This window comes from Gekko japonicus, unplaced genomic scaffold (assembly GCF_001447785.1).
Source record: "Gekko japonicus isolate JY-2015 unplaced genomic scaffold, Gekko_japonicus_V1.1 scaffold612, whole genome shotgun sequence".
NCBI classification, from domain to species: domain Eukaryota; kingdom Metazoa; phylum Chordata; class Lepidosauria; order Squamata; family Gekkonidae; genus Gekko; species Gekko japonicus.
In genome coordinates this window covers 349001-374693 of record NW_015177026.1, presented here as the reverse complement: position 1 = coordinate 374693, position 25693 = coordinate 349001, and the positions used below count along the sequence as shown (strand labels likewise).

The 25693-nt window shown below is 46.7% G+C and overlaps 1 protein-coding gene across 1 annotated transcript in view; it reads right to left on the bottom strand.

The window, feature by feature from the left end:
- The window catches only part of TMEM135 (transmembrane protein 135), a 264168-nt gene that overhangs the window by 131350 nt on the left and 107125 nt on the right, over window positions 1–25693 (bottom strand). The gene's annotated exons all lie outside the window — the stretch shown is intronic.

Here is a 25693-nt window from a genome sequence, read left to right as displayed (position 1 = left end):
AAAACAAAAACTTCTGCTTTTTTTTTTTTAACTGATGGGCAGGTGCATTGGGGAGCACCCTTAAGACAGATTGGTCTCACACATTTTTGGCTAAAAACAACAACAACAACCCTGCCCAGAACTGTCCCAAGAGGTGCTGAGCTCCCACCAAGGTTCCTCCATGCCATACAGCAGGTAGGATTCAGCTGAACGTCGCTCAGTCCTGAGGGAGCACCCTCTCTCCATGCCCCCCCCCCAATCCACGCTACAGTCAATGAGCAACTGGCTTAAGCATTTCTAGCACACTCGGCACATAGGAATAGACCATTGTTGGTCCTTATCAGAATGAGTCCAGGCACTTGCTTCCTCCCCTCCCCCCCCCGATCCACTAGTGAACATCTTAAAGGTGAAAGGTTCCAGTCATATCACAAACTATGCAGTTTCTCTTCCTTGCAAGCCAGGATTCAAACTAGAATCAGACCGTGGCTTGGAATTCCAGTTTACGGAGAAGGTAACAAACCACAGTTTGTGATTTGGGCAGAAACACAAGCTCTGGTTTCCTGCAAAAGCGGAATTAGTTCCTTATCCAGCTATCTGCAAAGAAGAACGGAAAGCAGCAAAGACTGTCCAAAACCCCCCCAGCCTTATTCCCATAAACCATAGCTCAAGACATGTGAACCCCAGGCCTCTGTATGCCTCGACAGTTCCACATGCATGCGGCTATATTCCCCTATACAGTTTTCCACTGTATTGCGTTCTTTGAATTATCCTTGTCATCATTGTTTTAGAAAATTTAAATCCAGCTTTTCCATTCGAGGAATGCACAAAGCACTTTGTAACAGAATCGTTTGGATTGTATCCCTGCTCAGAGCCTTCCAAGGGCGTACCTCGGTTCAGTCTGGAGACTGTTTCATCAGCCGGATCTTACTCCTCACCTTCTGAAATGAACGCACAGAGGAAGGCAGCGGGGACACACTTTTGCCGTGAATGCTCACAGCAGGGACAGAAGCCTCCAGGTCCCAGGGACAGCAGTTAATCACCCTCAATTAGCTTTGCTACACTGACACTTCGCAGATGACAAATATTTATGTTTTCTAGGATTTTTCTTTTCTTTTCACAGGAGCCAGCCAGTGTGGTGCAGTGGTTAGAGTGCTGGGATTAAAACTTGGGAGACCCAGGTTTTGAACCCTCAAGTCCGGCATGGAAGCTCACTGGGTGACCTCAGGCCAGTCACAGACACTCAGCCAGACCTATTTAACAGGACTGTTGTGAGGATAAAATGGAGAAAGGGGGGGGGATGTTGTAAGCCACCGTGGATCCCCAGGGAGAAAAGGACGTTATAAATGAAATAACTGAATAAATTACTTTTTAAAAAAAATCTAGCTATACTTTAGCCATTATATGGTATTATAGTTCGACACTGCATCACAACCACAATGATCTCTGAGGATGTCATGAACAGCCATTTTAATTTACTCCCATTTATACCCACTTTTCTGCCCTGACCTGGTTAGCCCCACACTAGCCTGATCACGTCAGATTTCAGAAGCTAAACAGGGTCAGCCCTGGCTAGGATTTGGAAGGGAGACCACCAAGGAATACCAGGGTTGTGACGTAGTGGCAAGCAATGACAAACCGCCTCTGAACATCTCTTGCCTTGAAAACCCCACAAGGTCGCCATAAGTCAGCTATGAATTAAAGGCAAAAAAACACCCCCTTTTCTACCCAATGGGGACCCAAAGTGGCTTACAACATGCTACCCTTCTCCCTTTTATCCTCACAACAACCCTGCAAGGTAGGTCTGGTTGAATGTTTGGGGGGATTTGAACCTGGGACTCCCAGATCCTAGCCCAACACTCTAACCGCTGCATCATACTGGCTCTCGTTTTAGGATGAAGCACCGAGCAAAGATGCTGCATGACATCGAAATGGGCAGATGTGAGTGTACTGGGAGAGATCTTACCTTAATCCTACAATACACCTCTGTAGCCAAAGCAGGTTGAATCCCACCAACTTTCCACTGTCGGGAGTAGATACAGTCCCCACTTTCCCCTAGCAGTACCCACCAACCCCTGTACAACTGATGGTAGCAGGGGTCGTTTCGTAGAAAAAGAGCTAGGGGAACTCATTAGCATAACTCATTAGCATATGCCACACCGGAAGTGTGTCATAAGGCCACACACACCGCCCCCAACGGTCCCGGCCACCAGCGGCGGCCTTGCAGCTCCACTGCCGAGCCCCATGAGGGGCCCAGCGGTGGACCTGCAAGGCCGGCGGGAGTGCAAGGAAGCCCCGCGAAGGCCCTCCCTGGCCCCAGGCAGGCAGGGGTGGGGAGAGGCAGGGAGGAAGCAACTTACCCTCCCTCTTCTCCTGCCTCCTCCTGGCTGAATGAGGGCCGGAAGCGGGGCGGCCGGAAGCGGGGGGTGGGGCTTCATCATCTGCCCCGCCCCCCGTACCTCACCCGGGGGAACTGCGATCCCCCCCGAAATGACCTCTGGATGGTAGAGACTGTGGGACCCTCATAAGGTGAGGAGGGAAAGGGGGTGAATTCACATACGCCTCTTGCCATAAGCAATGCCAGCTACATTCAACCCGAAAGACTCGACTCCACGGCATGACTTGATATTCCACAATACGGTATTACAATATTCTACAACTAGGAAAAAGGCCCGTTGTAGAAATAAATACAACGGCCTCTAGAAAGAGGCTCTGGGCAGGTGCCCCGGCCTTGGACACTCAGTGTCAATTTGCTGTGGCGACCTCAGCAGGGTATAATGACACTGAGTCCACCATTTTCTCCAGAGGAACTGATCTCTGCTACCTAAAGAACAGTTGTAATTTTGAGTGATCTCCAGCCCTCACCTGGAGATTGGCAACGATGGTTCCCCAGAAGGGAATGGTTGGTTTGGAGGGTGGAGTCTATGGCTTTGTACCTGTCTGAGGTCCCACGCCTCCTGAAACCTCACCCTCTCAGGCTCCATCCCTCACATCTCCAGGAGTTTCCCACCTGGAGTTGGCAACCCTATCTCCTTCCCAGCCAATCATCAACCTACCTTTATTTCCCCCTCACTCTTCAGCTTTACACCCCCCACACACCTGCAGCCTCTCCCGTGCTCTGAAGCCCTGACTGCTACGTCACATTGGCTGTCATATGGGGGCCACCTCAGCAGCATATAAGGATACGGAGCCCACCATTTTCTCCAGGGGAACTGATCTCTGCCATCTGGAAAGCAGTTGTAATTCTGAGTGATCTCCAGCCCTCACCTGGAGATTGGACACATTTTACCTCAGAACAGCAAAACTGTTTAGAATGTTAGAGGCAAAAGCCAATCAAGTCACATATGCAAACGACCTCTGTGTTCCAAGGCAGAGGCCAATGAGGCTGCATATGCAAGTAACCTCTGTGTTCCGACTGGCTATGGGGGGGAGAGGATTAGCAAAATGTTTAGAATGTTGAAGGCAGGACTCAGGCAAAGCAGACAGTAGATAGGGAGACCCTCTGAATGACAGATCAGAGAGTGAACTGATTTTGGAGCGTGTGGAAAGAAGTGCCACCACCATTTGGCTTTTATTTATAAGGGAGATAAGTGTGAGTGTCAGCAACACCCAACACCAGAAACAGACGGGAGTTGCCCCAAATGCTTTGAATGGCATACAGATGCAGCTAGTATAGCTTTCAGCTATACAGGCTTTTAAAGCCATCGTTCTAATAGAGAACACATCAGGTTAACTTTCCTGAGTCCAGTTTAAATGTAATTATGTAAAACAACGGGAAATGTCACTGCTATAAAAGATCAGACAATGGAACAAGATAGCCAGGAAGCTGCCAGAAGGGCCCTCAATAGACCTATTCAAATCAGAAGAAGCCATCCATCCACTAACAGCTATTTAGGAATAATTAACTCAATTGTAGAACAATGAGGGTTGATAGGCCAGCCTACTCATTAGAGGCCCATTTTGGCCATTAATGATTATATGACAACTCTGTGCTGAAGAGGGGGAAAGAATGTTTTTTTTAAAAAAATAAAGGAACTTGACTCAACTGATACTTCAAGTCTGGCAACTGTAGATAGCGACACAGAGATCACAGAGTGCCAACTACTGAAAATTAAAGTGTATTAGGATGATACATGAAATTAAAAGACGCCTGCTCCTTGGGAGGAAAGCGATGGCGAACCTAAACAGCATGATAAAAAGTAGAGACATCACCCTGCCAACAAAAGTCCGCATGGTCAAAGCAATGGTATTCCCAGTAGTCATGTATGGCTGCGAGAGTTGGACTATAAGGAAGGCCGAGCGCCGAAGAATAGATTCTTTTGAACTATGGTGCTGGAGAAGACTCTTGAGAGTCCCTTGGACTGCAAGAAGAACAAATCAGTCAATCCTCAAAGAAATCAACCCTGACTGTTCCCTGGAAGGCCAGATAATGAAACTGAAGCTCAAATACTTTGGCCACCAAATGAGAAGGGAGCACTCACTGGAAAAGACCCTGATGCTGGGAAAGATTGAAGGTCAAAGAAGACGGGACGGCAAAGGATGAGATGGTTAGACAGTGTCATCGATGCAACGAACATGAAATTGAGCCAACTTCAGAGGACGGCGGAAGACAGGAGGGCCTGGCGGGAGATGATCCATGGGGTCGCGAAGAGTCAGACTCGACTGTGCGACTGAACAACAACAAAGGATGATACAGTTAAGTGGGCATCAGAAACGAACAACATTAAAAAAAATGGACGAATGTTCAGCCATTATTGCCAACGAGCATGGGATATTTCCAACAGAGATCACTGGGTACGTGGGTAAGACCAACGGGAGACCGCCCACGACACTTGGAGCCAGGGTTGCCAACCTCCAGGTGGGGGCTGGAGATCCCCAGCCCAAAGAACGTCCATCTAACCTTGACCAGGGCCAGGGTTTTTTTTGCCCTGGTGGAACACACTCCCGTTGGAGATCAGGGTCCTGCGGGACCTATTACACTTCGGCAGGGCCTGTAAGAGGGAGCTGTTCCACCAGGCCTTTGGGTGAGGTGGCAGGCATCCAATTATTCCATCTAGTGGCCTCCCCTGCGAACCTTCCATCTTCAAACGGCCCATCAGGTGAAGACCCGTAGTCCGGTCTACGGCCTAGAGGCCCCAGTTTTTGTGACTACCATATCAAACTCCTGTGCCATCTATCTTGCTTATAGCTTTGTTTTAATCTGTTTTAACTATTTATTTGTGGAAGATTTATTATGAAACGCTTCCATTCTTGTTGTGTAATGTTTTTCAACTCCTGTTGTCATCCGCTCCGGGCCCATTCGCGGGGAGGGCGGAATAGAAGCCGAAATCAATCAACAAGTCAATAAAATAAATAAATCTCCCAGGATTACAGCTTGTCTCCAGACTACATAGATGCTTATTTATTATTTGTTTATTTAAGACATTGATTCGTTGGCTGCTTTGGAAGGTGGACTGCGGGGCATTATACCCTACCGAGGTCCCTCCTCTCCCTAAACCCCCACCCTCCCCAGGCTGCACCTTCGAATCTCCAGGTATTTCCAAACCCGGAGTTGGCAACCCTACCTGGAGCTTACCTCGCTCGCCTAGCAGCAGGAGCCATGCAGCAAAGATCCTATGGCCTCAGTGTGGCGTAAGAAGGTCCCATTCCTCAGCTTCCCTGCTTCTGCTTTAACCACGGAGATGGGGAAGCTCCTGGCTCCCAGCCACATTTCATGTTCTTGTGGGGCAACTGCTGGACTCAGTTTCCAGAGAATGGAAACAGTAGAGGGCCGAGCGACTGTGTTGGCTCTTCTGTAAGAAACTGGGTTGATGGGATCCTACCTGAAGGTAGAAGGTATAATACCTTCAGGTATTATATAATACCTGAAGGTAGAAGGTATAATATCCTTAAAAAGGAAATTATAGTTTTGGAAAAAGTGCAGAAAAGGGCAACTCGAATGATAAAAGGGTTGGAACACTTTCCCTATGAGGAAAGGTTAACGCGCTTGGGGCTCTTTAGCTTGGAGAAACGACGACTGAGGGGTGACATGATTGAGGTTTATAAGATTATGCATGGGAAAGAGCAGGTAGAGAAAGAGGTACTTTTCTCCCTTTCTCACAATACAAGAACTCGTGGGCACTCCATGAAATTACTGAGTGGTCGGGTTAGAATGGATAAAAGGAAGTACTTCTTCACCCAAAGAGTGATTAACACATGGAATTCACTGCCACAGGAAGTGGTGGCAGCTATAAGCTTGGACGGCTTCATGAGGGAATTAGATAATGGAGCAGAACTCTCAGTCTGGGGCAAGTGATGCTCTGTCATCTTGGGGCTTGGGGGGATCAACAGTGGGAGGGCTTCTAATGTCCTGGCCCCACTGGTGGACCTCCTGATGGCACCTGGTATTTCTGGCCACTGTGTGATACAGAGTGTTGGACTGGATGGGCCTTTGGTCTGATCCAACATTGGCATCTCTTATGTTCTTATGTTCTTATGTTAAGTGGCTGTTCTTGGGAGAATGGCGTTTCGGCTCTTTCATGTCAGGGAAGGCGTGGGTTTTTTTTTAAAAAGGGGGGGGAAGCATGGGAGAGGTGATTCATGAGTACTTGTCACTACAAGGTTTTATTAAAGGCTGTTTATTAAAGGGTGGGACCCCACTTCTTTTGGAGAGTTCTGCCCCCTCGCCCATTAATTAGAGAGCAGCAGAGGAACAACAGTAGCAGTAACTCCCTCTGGCCCTCTCCCCAGATACGTTGACCAAGAAGTATGGTTTTGGTGCCTAGCAAGCTGCCAGGGAGAAGGGTGGCTGGGGTTATGGGCCACGTAGTACAAGGAGGAGGACATCTGAAATGCCCAAATCAGCAGTTGCATCCTGGGGTACTGCACCAAAGGTTTTTACTGGGAAGAATCCCCTGTATTCTAAATGATGCCCAGTTTCTAAAGCAAGGAAGGAAAGTGGTGCCTCCAAATAAAAAATGCATGCACACACAAAAAAAATCTGAAATGCTTTTTACACTCAAGATTTCCATCTTGCTAACCATGCAACTGTAACCAACACCCCATGTGCCGCCAGACCTTCAGGTGAGGCGGCGGGCGTCTGACCTCCCTGCTCTAGCTCCCAATTCACTGAAAGGGCCCATCTGATTCCACCTTGTGGCCCTAACAGATTTATATGAAACTGCCGCTACCTGTGTGACTCTTATTGTATACTGTTTTAATGATTTTAATGTGATTTTATTGTAATGGGTCTTGGACTAAGGTTTCTTGTAATCTGCCCCGAGCCCGTTTTGGGGAGGGTAGAATAAAAATCCCCAAATAAATTAAAAAACACAAAGAAATATGTTGCCCTATTTTGACAGCCGCTTTAGATCTACGCACACCTGAAATGCCCAGTTCAGTCCATCGATGAATCTTCCAGCCTGATGCTCAAGTAGGAGGGACTGAAATGTTACAGACCCCTTTCAGAGCCTTAATTTGGAAGTCTGGTAAAGCACAAGCATGCACACACGCACACGCACACACACAAACACATACACAGGGAGAAAAGCAATGAGGCACTCCGACTGTCACCACACTGCTGTGAGGCTCCGAAATCTGGTAGCGGCCACAAAGCAACCCGTTTCCAGTAGCTGGAACATATGGAAGCCTCTCAAAAAATAGCAATAGTTACATGTCTATTTCTGTGCAATGAATGGAAAGACAGACCCACTGCTATAATAGGAGCTTCTATAGAGGAGACTAATTGATGCCATATGCCTGCGTAAATTGCTAAACCAGATGTACCCTTTAGGGGGGAAAAATACATGTTCCTGTTTCTCCCTCCCAAAAAGCATCTTGGGGGGGGGGGGAATGAGTTGAAGTACAAAGCAACTTACTAGATAGTAAAATATACTGGAATGGGCATTTATGACTGTGTTACAAAAATATATGGAATCCTGACACACCCTGGGGCAGAGGAAGAGGATCTGAATTAAGATCAGAGACCAGCAGTTGCAGATCGTACACATGCAGGCTGGGCAGTTGCATTTACGTTTTCACTGTTTGCACTCTCTTTCGCCAAAAAAAAAAGAGAGAGAGAGACAAAAAACCCTGAGATTTTACATCATTTAAATACAGTTAGTGGCTTGGCAGAGAATGGCTAAAAGGGAAAACGCGCACAAAATGGGCACGACTGCTAGATGCCCAGAGAGCAAATTTGCTGACCGGCAGACGGAGAGTTAAAGGGAAGAAGACAGACATAATGTTTTGAGACTGCAGGGCAGCTGTTCTCAAGGGGCTCTCCCTGGTCTGAATCCAAACATACCCAATTACTTTCCAGACTCCAGCTCTGAAAATACTGCACATTTCAAAGCGGAAGCTAGCTGCGCACGGCACTGGCTGGCTGGACGTCTCTTATGTTCCCGAGAAACCTCTCCCTACTCCCCAAGCAGGTTTTCACTTTAAAAAAAAAGAAGAAGAATGAGTCAGGCAACAAATGAACTGTGCGAAATCTTCACACAGCTCTCTTTAGAATTAAAAAAGCAGGCAGGCTACCCGAAGTATAGAAGATAGGCCAGACTGCTAAGGCAGCCTTCAATTCACTTGTATTTACATCTGTTGTTTTAGTGCAAGGGCGGACAATAGTTTCCCAAGATCTCAGCAATGACATCTGACATCCTTTAATGTCAGGTTGCCGGGACTGAACCTGGGAATTCTGCATGCAAAGCCTCTTAAAGGTGGCACCTCCCCCCTCTCTCTGGATAGGCTTCCGGGCAAAGTGATTGTGGCAAAACAGCGACTTGCGTGATCTTTGCACATGTTTGCGTAGACTGAAAGTATTTTTCCTCCTCACTACACCCACAGTGAAAAACGTAGCCATTGTATCTCTGAATTCTTCAGGGGAAATATTTCTGAACTGTAACACTATTTGGTCTTCTAAATGCAATGCATTCTTCACTCAGCAACATGGGTCAGGGTTGCCAGGTCCCTACCTGACATCCAGCGGGGGTCTGAAGTGCCGTTTCTGGGAGTTTCACGTGTGCCGCAATGAAGTCACCCAGAAGTGACGTCATCACACCGGGCACGCTGTCGAGGGATGCTTTAGCGTTCGGCTTTAAAACTCTATGGTATTTGATTCTGGAGAAACAAGAATTTTGCCATTCTTCACTGGTAGCGGCTGATGAGAGTAGCTTTCTTTTCATTCATTCGCCACTGGGTTTGGGGAATCAGACTGATAGATATTCTCCTTGCTGTGCAAAAACAGGGAGTAGTTATGGAGGCTACTTTCTGTTTTGTTCAGTCCTGGTATAGTGAAGACCTTCTGAGCTCTTGCGTATGCCGTTTCTTTGTCATCTGTTAGTGCACAGTGGAAGAGCATCTGCTTGGCATGCAGAAGGCCCTAGGTTCAATCCCCGGCATCTCCAGTTGAAAGGACCAGGCAGTTGGTGGTGTGAAAGAGCTCAGCCTGAGACCCTGTAGAGCTGCTGCCAGTCTGAGAAGACAATACTGACCTAGATGGGCCAATGGTCTGATTCAGTATAAGTCAGCTTCTATGTGTTCAGAGTAATGGAGAGGGGACCTAAGAAGGGCTTCATAGCACAGCATCTGCTTTCCATGCAGAAGGTCTCAGGTTCAGGTAGCAGGTTCAGGTAAGCGGGTAATCTGAAAGTTTTCTGCATGGACAGCTGCTGCAATCGAAACAGACAATACCGATCTTCACAAACTGTTGGTCTGCTTCAGTATAAGGTAGCTTCATGCTTTCATGTGTGCATTCAAGGAAGCGCTCTGGTTCAGTGACTGGCTCAAAATAGGGGAAGAGGCAGGTATTGGATGAGCCAGGTGAGGAGAAGCAGGGCTGAGCAACCAGGTCCTGTCTGTGTTTTCTGTCCTATCCCCAACACTGGGGACACTGTATTTCATTTCAGCTTTCCATCTGAAATCTGATTCTGTTTGGTGCTAGGTCTGCCCTTAATAAAAACAATGTTAATCCAGGATTTGAAAAGGTTGTCCTGGTGCACATCGCTGAAAGCTGGCCGGGTGAAGCTGCGGGTCCCCAGATCAGCTGGATAACTCAGTTCAATTCAGTTTCAGCACAGGGAAATGAGCTGTGCTGACAGAGGGGCCGTGACTCACAGGGGTTTCTATTTCTCTCGTCAGGTGCCCGATCCAGCAAGCCGGACTTGTAGAACTTCAGTATTCTGTACCACAAACAGACCAGAGGAGGAGGAGACTGGATTTATACCCTGCCCTTCACTACGCAAAAGAGCCTCAGAGCGGCTTACAATCTCCTTTCCCCTCCCCACAACAGACACCCTGTGAGGTAGGTGGGGCTGAGAGAGCTCTTTTGAGAACTGCCCTTGAGAGAACAGCTCTGAAAGAACTTGTAACTGACCCAAGGTCACACCAGCAGCTGCATGTGGAGGAGTGGGGAATCAAATCCGGTTCTCCCAGATTAGAGTCCGCGCTCCCAAACCACTACACCAAACTGGCTCTCTTGGTGTATTGCCTATCCTCCAACTAAAAGACTCACTAAGTCCAGAGAAGTCGTTTCTGATTGGGCACTGGGAGGAAAATGGCACGGGCCCACCCAAAGGTTCTACTGGGCCAGTGATGCCAGTGATGCCGTGTGGTTTGTGCCCAAGTGCAGGCTGTATTTGTTTACTTTTGCTGTTCTGGCCCCACATCCATCACATTCTACCATCTTGACTGGACAAGCCTCTAACCCTCCCTGTGGTGTGTCCAGGTACCAGCGTTTTTATAATCAAAAGTTGGCAACTCCACTTGCAAGTGCACTGGCAACCGGCGAGTACAAATTTTGAGAAGCAGAACTGTTAAGTGCTTGCAGATGTTCGATCGCATCACAAGCTGACGACGTCCCTGCAGCGTTCCAAACAGCTTTCTTTCCAGCTGAAACGTTTGGGGTCACTGCATTTCTCAATGCATCCTTCATTTAGATAGTGCTATACGGGTTTCCAGGAAATGCTTTCTGCAATTGTTCTCTAGGAGAAATAGCCAGGAGTTCCCATTCCCTAAGCCCACCATGGCTTGTAATTCCACATCTGACAGTTAATTTCTCATTCTTCCTTGGCTTTCGTGGAAAGGCAGAATGCCAGCCAAAAGCATTGCTCAAGCAAGTTCTGAAAGGCACAGGAGGGGGAACAGAGGTAATCTCTATTTATTCCTCCAACAGATTGTTGATCCACAACATATAGTACATTCAGCCAAGACCATCAAGAAGATCACGTGAAGGGAGGGCAGGAAGGGTTGCCTCAGTGCTTAGTTCTTGTGGCCCTTTCTTACACGCCCAGGGAAATGCTGATTGCCACTTTGGAGTCAGGAAGCAATTTTCTCCAGACTAGTTTGTCCGGGGATCCTGGAGGGGGTTTTTTTTTGTCATCTTCTGGTCATGGAGCAGGGGTCACTGGGTGTGTTTTTTTGGGGGGGGATTTGTGAATTTCCTGCATTGTGCAGGGGGTTGGACTAGATAACCCTGGAGGTCCCTTCCTACTCTTTGATCCTATGATTAAAGGGTGTATTTGCATCAGTGCACCTCCATTACATTTTTTAACATTGTTTGTGTTTCCTGCCCAATTTTCCAATGCCACATTTGTGTTCCTTGTACATATGAGCTTCCTCCTTCCCCCCCCCCCCAAAAAAGGGAGCTGTTCTTTGGAAGGAGTTGGATTCCATTACACATGAGCACATACGGGCTTGTGGACTTGGATCCTTCCTACCCTTCCTTATCCCACAGGTACGGTATTTACTGATGGACAAACTGATACTGGTAGTTGCAGGACTCGCACAGACAAAAAGCCACGTGGCTGAGAGAGCTGCGCTGAATAGGGGCCACCTGAGGGGAACTGTCCCGTCGTCTCTTTCACCAGTGTTGCTTCTGTTAACACGAGAAGCTTTGATGACACACGAGAAAGGCGTGGGAGATTTAGCCCAATTCCCACTCCTCAGCGCAGCCTCCCACTTGCTTGTCACTAGATCCAACCCAAACTGGGTAGCCAGTTTGGTGTAATGGTTAGGAGCGCGGACTCTAATCTGGGAGAACCAGGTTTGATTCCTCCCTCCTCTATATGCAGCCAGCTGGGTGACCTTGGGTCAGTCACAGTTCTCTCAGAGCTGTTCTCTCAAGAGCAGTCCTCGAAAGAGCTCTCTCAGGCCCACCTACCTCACAGGGTGTCTGTTGTGGGGAAGGGAAGGAGATCGTAAGCCACTCTAAGACTCCTTCGGGCAGTGAAGAACGGGTTATAAATCCAATATCATCATCTTCTTAAAAAGAAATCCTAATTTTAATACATGCATCTTAGGCAGCACATCAGCAGTTTTGGTCTTTCTTTCGTTGGATTTGGTTTTAATTTAGAATCCCACAGGTCTGTTTCAGTAACAGAGACAAACTCCTCTGGTGGAAGACACCAGAGAAGGCTTTTTCCACCACAGGAAGATTCCTCCACCAGCAGAACAAACCAACAAGATTCAACCCTCTCAGCTTCTCCCACTTAAAATTCTCCCTTTAAACTTCTACACCCCGATGGATTCAGCTGGGCCTGCAGTAGAAAAGCAAGACTGGGGTCCAGTAGAACCCTAAAGACCAAAAAGATTTTCCAGGGTATAAACTTCTGAGAGTCGAAGGTACTGGAACAAAAAGAGCTTTGACTCTCAAAAGCTCATATCCTGGAAAATCTTCTCGGTCTTCAAGGTTCTACTGGTCTCTGTTGGAATTGCAAGTTGCCTACACTTCAGTCATTACAGAGTTAAATGTTGTTTGTTAGCAAACAGGGTGTTACCTTACATAATGTATTCAACGGCGGGAAAGTTTGTGGGAGTTGTTTATCCTAATGAAGTGACCTGTAACCTTTGTATTGGTCAACTAACAACTTGTTTGTGGAAATGCTTTGATCTAGCATGAATGTATTCACAAGGTTTATGGCCCTTTGTGTGAACCAAAGCGGAAGTTCTCTTCTAGAAGCCAAGACACATAGAAAGATGTAGCTGTTAGCATATATTACTGAGAGTAACTGCAAGTATGTAACCCTTTTATTTCATTTCTTCTATCCAAAGTACCATACCCATGTTTTATTTTGTTTTTATAGTAAAGATGTTTTTTTCTTTTACTAAGTGTGGCCTCTGTGTTTGCAATACAACCATCGACCTTGAATTAAGAATCCCAACAGACTCCAATCTTGCCCTTTTACTGGGATGGAGACTGATACAGACACATTTAAAATGTTATGAGAACCGTAAATTATCTGACTCTAGGATTCGTTATGTACGAGACAATAAAATCTCGCGTGTTCTGGATGTGCCTGCAGTTGGCTAAATGAACAAAAACTGGCACGTAAACCAACATGAGGCGGCTGGCATTCTCTTCGGCCCTCATGATGTAATCGGAGGGGAAATTCCAAGGTATTAACTTGCAGTTAATCTTCATTTTGTCAAGAGTTAAAATTCTTCAAGCCTTCGTGTCAGCAGCGTTACAGGGATACGGGGTTTCTAGAAAAAAAGTATTATTTCTCACACTCTGATCAGACATTCCAGGGAATCTTTACCATACTCAGGTTTCCATGCGCCCACAAAGTTAACATTTGAGACGGGACCATAATTTAATCTTAATTTAATCCATTTCCGAAAATCGGGGGGCTTTGAAGTGCTTTCTGAACTAGCGTCTGCTGACGCGGTACCGCAACTGGAAGAATTAAATCTAGGTAACAAAGGAGGGGGAGATCAACTTTAAAATGGACCTTTGCTATCGTCTTCGCTAATTAACATGACAGGCAAGAAACGCATTTCAGATAACGTGGATGGAAACTGGAGATGATCAAGCTCATCCGTGAGAACAGAACTTTTGAACCCACGATAATAATGACATCTTTGTGGTAGGAAGGAGAGGGGTGAGGAGATCAGATATCTAGGATCACATCACCGTTTTTTTTCTTCTACAATATGCCTGTGACTGGGGCCTGGAATGCCCTCAAGCTGAAACTGTACAAAAAAAGGGAGAGGGAGAGAGAGAAAGGGGGGGGGGAGAATCCAGGGCTGAGAAAAACATTAATTAAATCACAATCAGCTTCACTTTCACCGCTCTTTCAGTCGAAATGGAAGCAGTTTATAAACTGTGTCTCTCTCAGGCGGCACACATATTTGCCAAACAGATGGCTAACCCCACTAAAGCAAGAGTTAAATATAAAAAAGACAGTGCAATGATTCAATAGTGTCAAGAATAAGATCCTATGGCTAAATATGTGCTTTACTTAAAACAACTGGTTTTAGCACCATAAACACTCTGGCATTCAAAAGGGACCCAATTAGGGTTTCTGATTTGTTTCCGTACATCTAATCCCATGCACTGAAACAAGTAGGAAGCCGGCACATTAGATTTTGTCATCTTGTTATTACATTTGCATCCACCTACTCCCCTAAGGAAAGGTTCTGTTAAACACAACCACCCGAGGTCATCCAGTAAGTTTCACAAGATAATGTGGAAAATATGCATAGCTTTTGAGGGGGGGGGAAGGATTTTTGTTAAATAACAGAGTTTTTAATGTAAATTCATCCACGTATCAAAATTATAACTGCGTAGCTGGAAACCAGATATATTTATTTCCTTCATTTATACTCTGCCTTTTGTTCCAATGGGGACCCAAAGCAGCTTACAACTGCTCTCCTTTCCTCTATTCCATCTTCACAACAGCCCTGTGGAGAAGGTTCAGCTGAGATTATTTATTTATTTAAATTATTTATAGTCCGCCTTTCTCATTGGGACTCAAGGCAGATTACACCAGAGTGAGCCAGTACAATCAACAGGATGGGACATTTAATAAACAATGAAATACGATATGGGTTGTAGAACCAACCCAAAATCGAAAAAAACAGAATTGAAGCAAAGTGTGTTAACTTGACACATTTAATGATGCAAGATTACACAGTAGCGGTTAGGAGCGTGGACTCTGGGAGAACTGGGTTTGATTCCCCACTCCTCCACATGCAGCTTCTGGTGTGACCTTGGGTCAGCCACAAGTTCTTTCAGAGCTGTTCTCTCAGGAGCAGTTCTTGAAAGAGCTCACAGGGTGTCTGTTGTGGGGAGGGGAAGGGAAAGGAGATTGTAAACCACTCTGAGACTCCTTCGGGTAGTGAAGGGCAGGGGAGAAATCCAATCTCTTCTTCTTCTATAGACCGCAGTCCCTAATGATTTGTCCAAGTAACCTTGAGTATGACCAGTCCAAGTAGCAACGTGGAGATATGAACATGGGTCTCCCATATCCTAGCCTCCGAACCACTATACCACACTGGCTGTTCTCACATATTAAAAAATGGCAAAAGTATGGAGGAGTACAGGTCTGCCCCTAACTTGCTGAGCCGTGAAACCTTCTCACTAAGCACTCTTTCTGGTTTCCACTTTCATTCTCTGTCATACACACACACATGTACACACACACTCATATCCCACTTCATGTACACCAACCCCAGTTACATGGCTCTCTCTCCTTCACATATACACATACTTCCAGGTCACATCTTTCACACAGATGCAGATTTCACCTATCCCATTTTCAAATATGTACCTCTATAGTTGCAAATGTGCACACTGCTATCACTCACTACTCAGCCCAGCCACGCTCAATGCTTACTCACAAAACATGCACATATAATATTTACTAAACCTCCACTTCACTGATATACACTGATATACATCAGTGGCTATTAGCCACAAGGTATAGATAGGAAGGTATAGATAGGAACTCTATACCACAAAGTACAGATAGGAACTCTTAGGCTGGGGCAAGTGATGCACTGTATTCTTGGTGCTTGGTCAGCGTGGGCCTGTTTTTTTTGGGGTTTGGGGGGGGGGGGCAACAGTGGGAGGGCTTCTAGTGTCCTGGCCCCACCGCTGGGCCTCCTGATGGCACCTGGTATTTTTGGCCACTGTGTGACAGAGTGTTGGACTAGATGAGCCATTGGCCTGATCCAACATTGGCTTCTCTTATGTTCTTACTTCTTTAGATTTTTACTCTGTATATTATCTCTGTTTCCCCCCTCTTTCTTATATTATGTTTACATTGTATTCTGGTCTTAAGACCGTAATAATAAAACTAAACTAAACTAAACACGTACTTCAAGGGCCTTCATCAGATCTTGGAAGCTAAGCAGAGTCAGCCCTGTTTAGCACGTAGATGGGAGACCACCAAGGAAGTCCAGGGTCGCTACGCAGACTGGCAATGGCAAACCACCTCTGCTCATCTCTTGCCTAGAAAAACCCAAGAGGGGTTGCCATAACTTGGCTGCAACTTGAGGGCACTCCCCACCACCACCCATGGACCGCACATCCATATGAACCCTCCAACAGAGTTAACGGATCCCTGCTTGCACAACTCCAGAGCTCCAGATGCTTCACAGGTCGCCTCCAGATTAGACTACTGTAACTCGCTCTATATAGGGCTACCCCTTGAGACTGACCCAGAAACTTCAACTGATACAGAATGTGGCGGCAAGGGTCCTTATAGGGACTCCGTACACTGCACATATTCAACCTGTGCTGCGGGAGCTGCACTGGCTTTGGGTGGAGTACCGGATCAGTTTCAAGGTTCTGCTGTTAGCCTTTAAGGCCCTTAATGGTCTGGGACCCACATATCTTCAGGACTGCCTTTCCTGCCTTTCCCAAAGAGCACTGCCCTCAGCAGATTAGAACCTACTGGTGGTCCCCGGCCTGAGAGATACCCTGCTGTCCTCGACCAGAGCTGGGGCATTCTCTGCCCTGGCTCCAATCTGGTGGAACTCTCTGCCAAATAACACCCGTGCCCTGCGGGACTTAATGCAGTTCCGCAGGGCTTGTAAGGCAGAGATGTTCCGCCCAGCATTTGGTTGAGGACGGCGATGGTTTCCACCTACCTGGCACCCCTATTTCCTTGCCTCTTCTCCTCCCCCCCCCCAATGAGGCAGTGACACAACTGGAAGCTTTGCGTCATCAAGTTAGGCCAATTACAATACAACAATTTTTATTGTTTCAATTGTGAATTAATTTGTGATGGTCCTTGACTGCTGTACACCACCCTGAGCCCTGTTCCACAGGGAACAGCGGCTTAGAAATCTAAATAAATAAATAGGACTCTGCATACTGACAGTATCGGGCCCTATCCAGAGTTGGATACGACGACTCTCTTCCACTGCATTTTCCTTCAACAGACAGAGATTTACCACAATGAAGAATGATTTTTTTTTTCTGAACGAAAAAGGCTTCGTCTGATGAAGAAAAATTTCTGTCATTGTTGAAGGAAGTCTTTCTGTGTTGGAGAACGACTTGGCGAAAGGGAGTCACGGGATCCAACCCAACGTTTCCAGCCCATCCCCCACTTTCTGCGCTCGTCATTTTCCACTGGCGGAAGTCGCCAGGCACAGTAACTGCTTCAAAGAAGCTACCCATGACACAACACTGAACAAATCCCAAGTAGCAGAGATTTCTCCCCAAAGTACAGAGTGCAGTTCCTTAATTAAAAAAAGTATTTCTCTGCAACCTTCCAGGCGCTGCAAAATGTTCCAAGCCCAAATCAAGTAGTTTCCATTCAGAGGAAATACATCAAGCCACTCAAGTACTGGCAAATGACCTCCTGGGGAGGAATTTTAACCTAGGAAGGGTCGTGAGCTCTCAGACATGGCTCCACCAAAGAGATAAAGAGATGGAATAAACCAGGCTGGACAGTATTTATTTGAACAAAGCACTTACTGATCATATCTGTCATCAAAAAGAATGAAGAGTCTGGATCCAGTATTCAAGGGGATACAATGAAAGACGAAGCAGCCCAATTCACTTGTACCGAGGGGCATACAAGAACCTTTAGGACAATCCTGTGTGTAGAGTTATTCTGGTCTAAGCCCATCGATTTCAATGGCTTAGGACCAGAGTGACTGCATTAAGATTACACTGCAAGACTCATCGTGGGTTAAGATTTCTCTCTGTAAACCAGCAGGCAGGCTGTTTGACAGGTTTGGAGTTTCAGTGAGCTAATCCTATCATGGAACATTTTACAGGTCCCCAAGAAGACCACCAGTTACCTGCTCTAGGGACTCTGCAGTAAACTCATGCAGCCGCGCTTGTCAGGCAGCTGCCTTGATATTACTTCAACCCTGGCCATCTCTCAGTTGCTTGGCCGCCCCAGGCAACATGATCTGGGCAGAAATCAGGACGCTATTAGCGCATTCATTAGAGCATAGACAGGCAGCGGGGAGAGAGCCTTAAAAATTCGGCTTTCGGTAAATAACCTGGAGGCGAGCCAGATTCGTCTTGAACAAACGTTGAAAACGTTGGCATTTTAGAGATGTGTTTTGACTCCATCAGGCGGAGATAGAAAGGTGTGTAAGGCCAGCCCTAGAAAACCAAGTTGGCCGCTTGCCCTAAGAGAAAAGAGAGATGCTGGGAAGAATCTAGAGGCCAGCTTCACAATGTTTTGGGAAAACAAATCCTTCCTTACCACAGCAACCAAGCATCACTCCCTGTCCATGGCCAGACTGTACTCTTCTCCAGGGATATGGATATCTTATACATCCAGTTTTTTCTCTGCCTATCCGCTGCTAATAAACTGGAGGTCTACTGACATGTATCCTCAAAGCAAAATGCTTGAGAAACAGCGATTCTCTAGCAGCCATTCTCAGAAACAGCCATTCATTCGGAGCATACAGGCCTCTCTTTCTTCTACCACTCTCTTATCGATGGCATACAATGGCTTAAGAGACACGCTTTTTGTTTGTGTGTTCTGTTTTGTCTTTAAATTTACAGCCTTGATTGGATCCGCAGGAAATCAGGGAGCCCACCACTGGATTCATAAATAAAGAGAATGTTTCTTAGCAACAAGCAAACAGTACCGGTTCCTCCAAGAACTTTCCCAAGAATCATACCATTTCGGGCAACGTCCAAGAGGAACACAGTTGCCTTTGTCCAGCAAAATTGTTACTTCCAGCTTTCTGTACATCTGATATAAACTGGCAGAAGTCAAAAAAGTTACGTTATGAAACAAAGCTCCAATTCGTTTCTTGGGAAGCTTCAAGAAGTATGAACTTAAGACCAATCTCCCCGCATCTTACCCAGTCCCTTCATAGTGTTCCTCAAACCAAACTCAAATAGTTATTTTTATTTTAAAAAATAGAAAACGAAAAGTACTGAGAAAGGCTGGTAATTAGAATTTAAAAAAAAAATACAACCTGTGGCTCTTAAGGTAAATTCCCAGTCCTCTTAAATTACATTAAAGTCTCATGAAATCTTTACTGAATACAAAAACAGTCAGACATCTACGTAATGTTTAGGAGGTGAGATGGATGGCCTCTGATCCAATACACATTTTCCAAGAGGTGAGCTCTGATGGAAATGCTTCAGCAACAACGAGAGAAGTATGTTGGATCTCGAAGGTAATTATATTCTTAAATTTCATTACCTCCCCTGATACTATGAGGCTTCTTGGAGATCAGTCAGCTTCAGGCCTATAACCAGTCCTGAGGTAATTCTTCACGACCCTGTGGAGGTAGCTAAACACGAAAACCATTCCAAAAGTTATCTGTCTCGCTTGGATGAGCGACACTTGGCGACAACATTTCCAAACCCGCTGCCAGGACCCTGTCAATAATTTCATAATCCACATGTAAACAGCAAATAATACAGCTTTCGCCATAAAAAAAATGTCTGGTTTCTTCTGTGGAAAGGTTGACAAAAGGAAACTGTGTTCCTCAGTCTGAGAGGCAAAGGAGATGAATCCCTTGGCATGCAGAAAACCTGAAAGCAGGAAGTGAGGGGAAAGATTTTCCTCAAATATTCAGCAGTATGAACCACAAATCCATCTGGTCTTGGAAACGGGACAAACCTGAACAATGCTTAGTGATTTCTTGGTGGGGGGAGGGGTGATAGTATTTGTTTTTAACGTTTGGTATATTGCCCACTTAGGGATCTACAATTAGCTCAAGACCAGTCTTGCTTTTCTCCCCCCAGCTTTGCAATTTTAACCACCACCTACCATAATGGCGGGGGGGGGGGGAATTGCAAAGTTATGAGGTGGTATCTTACTTTTTGGGACCGCAGTGGCTCAGAGGTTAAGACGCTGAGCTGCAGACCAGAAGGTCTGTAGTTCGGCAGTTCAAGACCCTAATACCATGTCTCCCATCTCTGGCCATCTCTGGCCCCAGCTCCTGCCAACCTAGCAGTTCGAAAGCAAGAAACTGCAAGTAGGTAAGTAGGTACCGCTTCGGTGGGAAGGGAACAGCGTTCCGTCCGCCTTGGCGTTTAGTCATGCCGGCCACATGACCACGGAAACGTCTTCGGACAGCGCTGGCTCTGCGGCTTGGAAACGGAGATGAGCACCACATCCTAGAGTCGGATTCGACTGGCTTTCGAGCAAGGGAAACCTTCACCTTTTATCCTACTTTTAGACTGGAGGAAGTCTCTCTAAAGAGCCTTTCCTCTGCCTTAATCAGATCTTCCATTGGAGGAAAGACCACTTAAAATTGGGGGAGGGCTGTGGACTTTGCTTAGCGCAGTGGTATGATGCAGGCCATCCTTTATGATGTGTACAGTGCTTACTGTGGTATTAGGCACTGTATCAAGGCCTCACCTACAGGTTTCTAGTCTGTACCCTACCCCAATCTTTTATAACAATCAGTCTAGCCTGTTTGACTTTTGCTGTCAAAATGGTGCTCCAGGGTTGACAGTGAACAGCTGGAACGTCACTTAAAGCTTTACATTTTTCATTCTGATTCCAATTTCATTTTTAGTCAGAGCACTGTTCAACCTCCCAACCTATCTTTCAGCGTGTCTTCATGCCTACAGATCAGCAGACATTAGGAAGAAAGGTGGAAAACTGGAGAAGAAGAAAAGCCTAGAAAGTAAGAGAAGAAGGAGGGAGAGGAGGAGGAGATTGGATTTATATCCCGCCCTTCAGAGCGGCTTACAATGTCCTTTCCCTCCCCACAACAGACACCCTGTGAGGTAGGAGGGGCTGAGAGAGCTCTTTCAAGGATTGCTCTTGACAGAACAGCTCTGAGAGAACTTGTGACTGACCCAAGGTCACACCAGCTGGCTGCATGTGAAGAAGTGGGGAATCAAACCCAGTTCTCCCAGATTAGAGTCCGTGCTCCTAACCACTATACCAAACTGGCTGGGAACAAAAACCTAGCTGGAAACAGCAAAGGGTTGCAAACAATATTGCTGCCACTGCAGTGGTCAAAGAAATACAGAAAGGGAAGCTGGGGCTCCATCCCTTGGGCATGTGTGTTAGCACCCCTTCCCTCAAGCTAGGTGGCGCAATCCTTCAACTGAACTCTAGAATGTTCCAAACTCTGCTCTGCACAGTTCCAGAGACCCAAAAGCATGCCTGCTCAGAGAACAGAAAGAAGGAAAGTTTGTTCTGCTACCGTCACAGTTCTCAAAGTGCACAGTGAACCTCCTAAACATCAACTAGGGCATGCACAAGTTCAGGTCCGTAGCCCCCCGCTGTTTTTGTGGGGCCCTCCCCCAATCCTCAGCTCCCCCTCCCTCCGGCCCCTTCACCCCCTGACCGATCTGAGCCGGCATCTCCCCATTTGAGCTCATCTGTGATAAGCTAAGTCTCTTTAGGACCCAGCAGCAACTGGTGGTTGACTGCGTCACACACACATTGGTCAGATTGCAGCAGTTAGAGTGTTTGTGTGTGTGTGTGTGTGTGTGTGTGTGTGTGTGTGTGTGTGTGTGAGAGAGAGAGAGAGAGAGAGAGACAGACAGACAGACAGACAGACAGACAGACAGACAGACAGACAGACAGACAGACAGAGGAAGGAAGCTTGATCCCGCTATCCTTTTAAAAAAAACAAAACACAGCAGCTTTTCTAGACCTTTTAGTGTCTATTAACATTGGGATTCTGGCTCACCACAGAGGAAGGCTCTAGTGGGGCTCTGTGGGTGCATGCCAGGCAGAACCCCCTTGCCCTGGAGCCTTCGATGTAATTAGCTGGTGGGCCCCCCAAGGCCCCTTCTCCAAAAAAAATCCCTAGCTACGGGGCTGCACAAGTTTCTTCTAGATACAGACTCTTACTATGTTGTATATGTTGACTGACCAAAGAAATGAAGCCGCTAGGGTGATCCTCTCGTTGCAGCACTGATGTGCTGTGCTTGTTGTTGCTGTTGTTCAGTCGCACAGTCGAGTCCGACTCTTCGCGACCCCATGGACCAGATCACGCCAGGCCTTCCGGTCTTCCGCCGTCCTCTGAAGTTGGCTCAACTTCATGTTCGTTGCATCTGTGACACTGTCTAACCATCTCATCCTTTGTCGTCCCCGTCTTCTTTGACCTTCAATCTTTCCCAGCATCAGGGTATTCTCCAGTGAGTGCTCCCTTCTCATTTGGTGGCCAAAGTATTTGAGCTTCAGTTTCATTATCTGGCCTTCCAGGGAACAGTCAGGGTAGATTTCTTTTAGGATTGACTGATTTGATCTCCTTGCAGTCCAAGGGACTCTCAAGAGTCTTCTCCAGAGATGTGCTGTGCAGGGGGTCGCAATGGGACATATGGGCAGCTTGACTTCAAACACAAACAGGCAATTAAGCATGCTGTGCTAGATTCAGCAATCCCCAGGTGGGGCCTGGAGTTCTCCTGGAATCACAACTAATCTCCAGACAACAGAGTTCCCCTGGAGGAAATGGCAGCCTGGGAGGGAGGGCTCTACAGTGTCACAACTTGCTGAACTCCCTCCAAATCTCCAGAAATTTCCCAAGGTCAAAGCTGGCAGCCCTATACTGTGGCCCTAAGGTAGTCACGAGCAATAAACTTCGTGGCTGTGTTTATACTTGTGTACCCATTAAACTCTGAGTGTATTCTTCTCCAATAACCCATCTGCGATACATCTGTGCCCTGAACACTGTTTACAATACACAAGACTTTCAGTAAGCAGCAGTAGAGATATTCTAAAGAACCCCAAATCCTGACTCTTCCTGCCCCCTATGCAAAAAACCTTCAAAAGCTGTCTTTCCTAGCAATTGCAATCAAAAGTTGGGGGGGGGGGCAAGGTGCTCAGCCTGAGCAAAGTGTCCGGCAGACACTTTGCCATTTAAGTTGCAAATCCAAGCAATTTTGCCATTTAAGTTGCAAATCCAAGCCATTTTGCCATTTAAGTTGCAAATCCAAATGGCACCCCCACTTACACACACACCAACACCACCATTAAATAAATCATGGCACCCATGAGCCCCCTCATGGTAAGGCCGCCCTCGAGGTTGGATGGATAGACAGGGGTAGGAAGCAAAGACATGGAAAGAAGTCAGTGAAGTGGATCCTTTCCTGCTTTCCCTGATGTTTGTTCTGAAAATCCTCTTGGACGGACAAAAGGAAACACTACTTTACACAGAAGGTGACTAAAATGTGGAATTTGCTGCTAGAGGATGTAGTGATGGCCACAGGAATAAACAGGTTTCAAAGGGGATTAGATAGATTCATGGAGGATAAGTCTATCAATGGTTACTAGCCATGGTGACTGAAGGGAACCTCCACATTCAGAGGCACTAAGCCTCTGAATCCCAGAGCCAGGAGAAAACCTCAGGGCAAGGCCTCGGCCTCTATGCCCTGTTGTTGGCCCTCCAGAGGAACTGGTTGGCCACCGTTGTTTCTTGTGATTGGTGCTATACATATTGTAAAAACTGCAATTTTGTGTACTACAGAAAACTTCCTGAAGAAGATTCATTTTTTGAAACGTTGGTAATTAATCCGGAGACGACGTTGTACCTTGGTTTATAAATTCTATTAAGTTGTGTATCATATTGTAATGCTTCAGAGCACAATACATGTACAGCAATTCTTATAAGTCGTATGACTGTTGATTACGGGGCAGACTAACACGACTGTTGACCTTATATTTGTTTATCTGGCCACCGTGTGAGACAGGATGCTACCACTGGTCTGATCCAGCAGTGCTCTTCTGATGTTCTTATCAGGGGAAGGCCTCAGCCTCTATGCCCTGTTGATGGCCCTCCAGAGAAACTGGTTGGCCACCGTGTGAGACAGGATGCTACCACTGGTCTGACCCAGCAGGGCTCTTCTGATGTTCTTATCATATTGTAATGCTTCAGAGCACAATACATGTACAGCAATTCTTATAAGTCGTATGACTGTTGATTACGGGGCAGACTAACACGACTGTTGACCTTATATTTGTTTATCTGGCCACCGTGTGAGACAGGATGCTACCACTGGTCTGATCCAGCAGTGCTCTTCTGATGTTCTTATCAGGGGAAGGCCTCAGCCTCTATGCCCTGTTGTTGGCCCTCCAGAGGAACTGGTTGGCCACTATGTGAGACAGGATGCTGGACTAGATGGACCACTGGTCTGATCCAGCAGGGCTCTTCTGATGTTCTTATGAGAGCCTTGTGAACAAAAAAAGTAAGGAATGCTGCAACAGTCAAAGGGAAGATAGATGAAATCAAACTTCCTTCTTCCTTTTCCATTATCTGCTTGTGCTAGAGGAGAGGGGAAAGGAGGTGATTCCCCCTCATCACCACAGCGTCCCACACTTGTCATGCCTTTTGTTGGCAATGCTCTTCCAAACCTCCATGGTTCTCAAAGCCAACAGAAGTGCGTGCTCAAGGACGGCAAAAAAAAAAAAAAAAGATCTGCATTTCCAACACCTTCCGTGGACATCCCTGCTGGGTCCAATTTATGGATTGCACATGCTGGCTGTGGTATACACCAGGAACAAAGTTATAAACTCCAGACACAGCAGATGCACATCAAAATCGCCTAGACCTTGTCCCTTGTCTTGCACTGCAATTTCTCAGTCCAAATTCAGGTACAACTCTGCAATTCTGGTTAAGACTTCAGAAGCGTGTCGTGAGCTTCCCCGCCACGCACCTTCCTTTCTCAGATGCTTCCCCCTGAGCCATCTTTTTGTCAACTTTAATCACGGTGAGTGCCAGTGCAGATGTAACGATGAACTTACCAGTGGGTCCTAAGCAGAGTGACACCCTTCTCTAAGCCTTTTGACCTCAGTGGACTTACGTCCTGTTCACACTAGGGGTTTTGGGCCGGGAGCAGGACGGATCGGGGGCGGAGCAAAAGGGCGTGATCCCACGGCAACATCTGGGAAGCGTTGCCTGCCCGTCCCCGATCTGTCCTTTCCGCCTGAAAACCTGCACTAAAAAGAACCACCTACCTAGGTGGTTCTTCGGTGTAGAGCGCTTCAATCCGGGCCGTGAGATCGCCGGCGCGTCCTTGCACCGGCGCATCCCGGCCCCCGGGCAAACTGCGCATGCTCGAGCATGTGCAGTTCGCCAGCCTCCCCCTCCCCCCCGACTCTTCCTCCCCGGCATCTGATCGTGCCGGGGAGCAACGGTGTGCGGTGCGTGGGATCCGTGGGATCCCGCCCACACGTCTCTAATTTGGTGCAGCTCTATTTAGCCACGCTTTGACGGGTGTTTTCCCTGCCGTGTGGCAGGGGCCTTAGAAGAGTATAACTCTGTTTAGGATGACTTTACATGTGTAACATCAACCAAGGATAACAAACCAGATTCAAAACAGGTCATAGTAGCCATTATACAGTCTAAAGAAATATATATATTAAGGTTTATAATTTTACTGTATATTGATATTCGTAAACAACTGCATTTTACTTCTAACAATTTTTAAAACCATTCTTGTAATTATGTTTGACCTTTTACCACTATATTCTTAATCCCCTTTTGTGATGGCCTTTGGCGACATACAATAAATAAATGTCTGTCTGTCTGTCTGTCTGTCTGTCTGTCTGTCTATATATATATA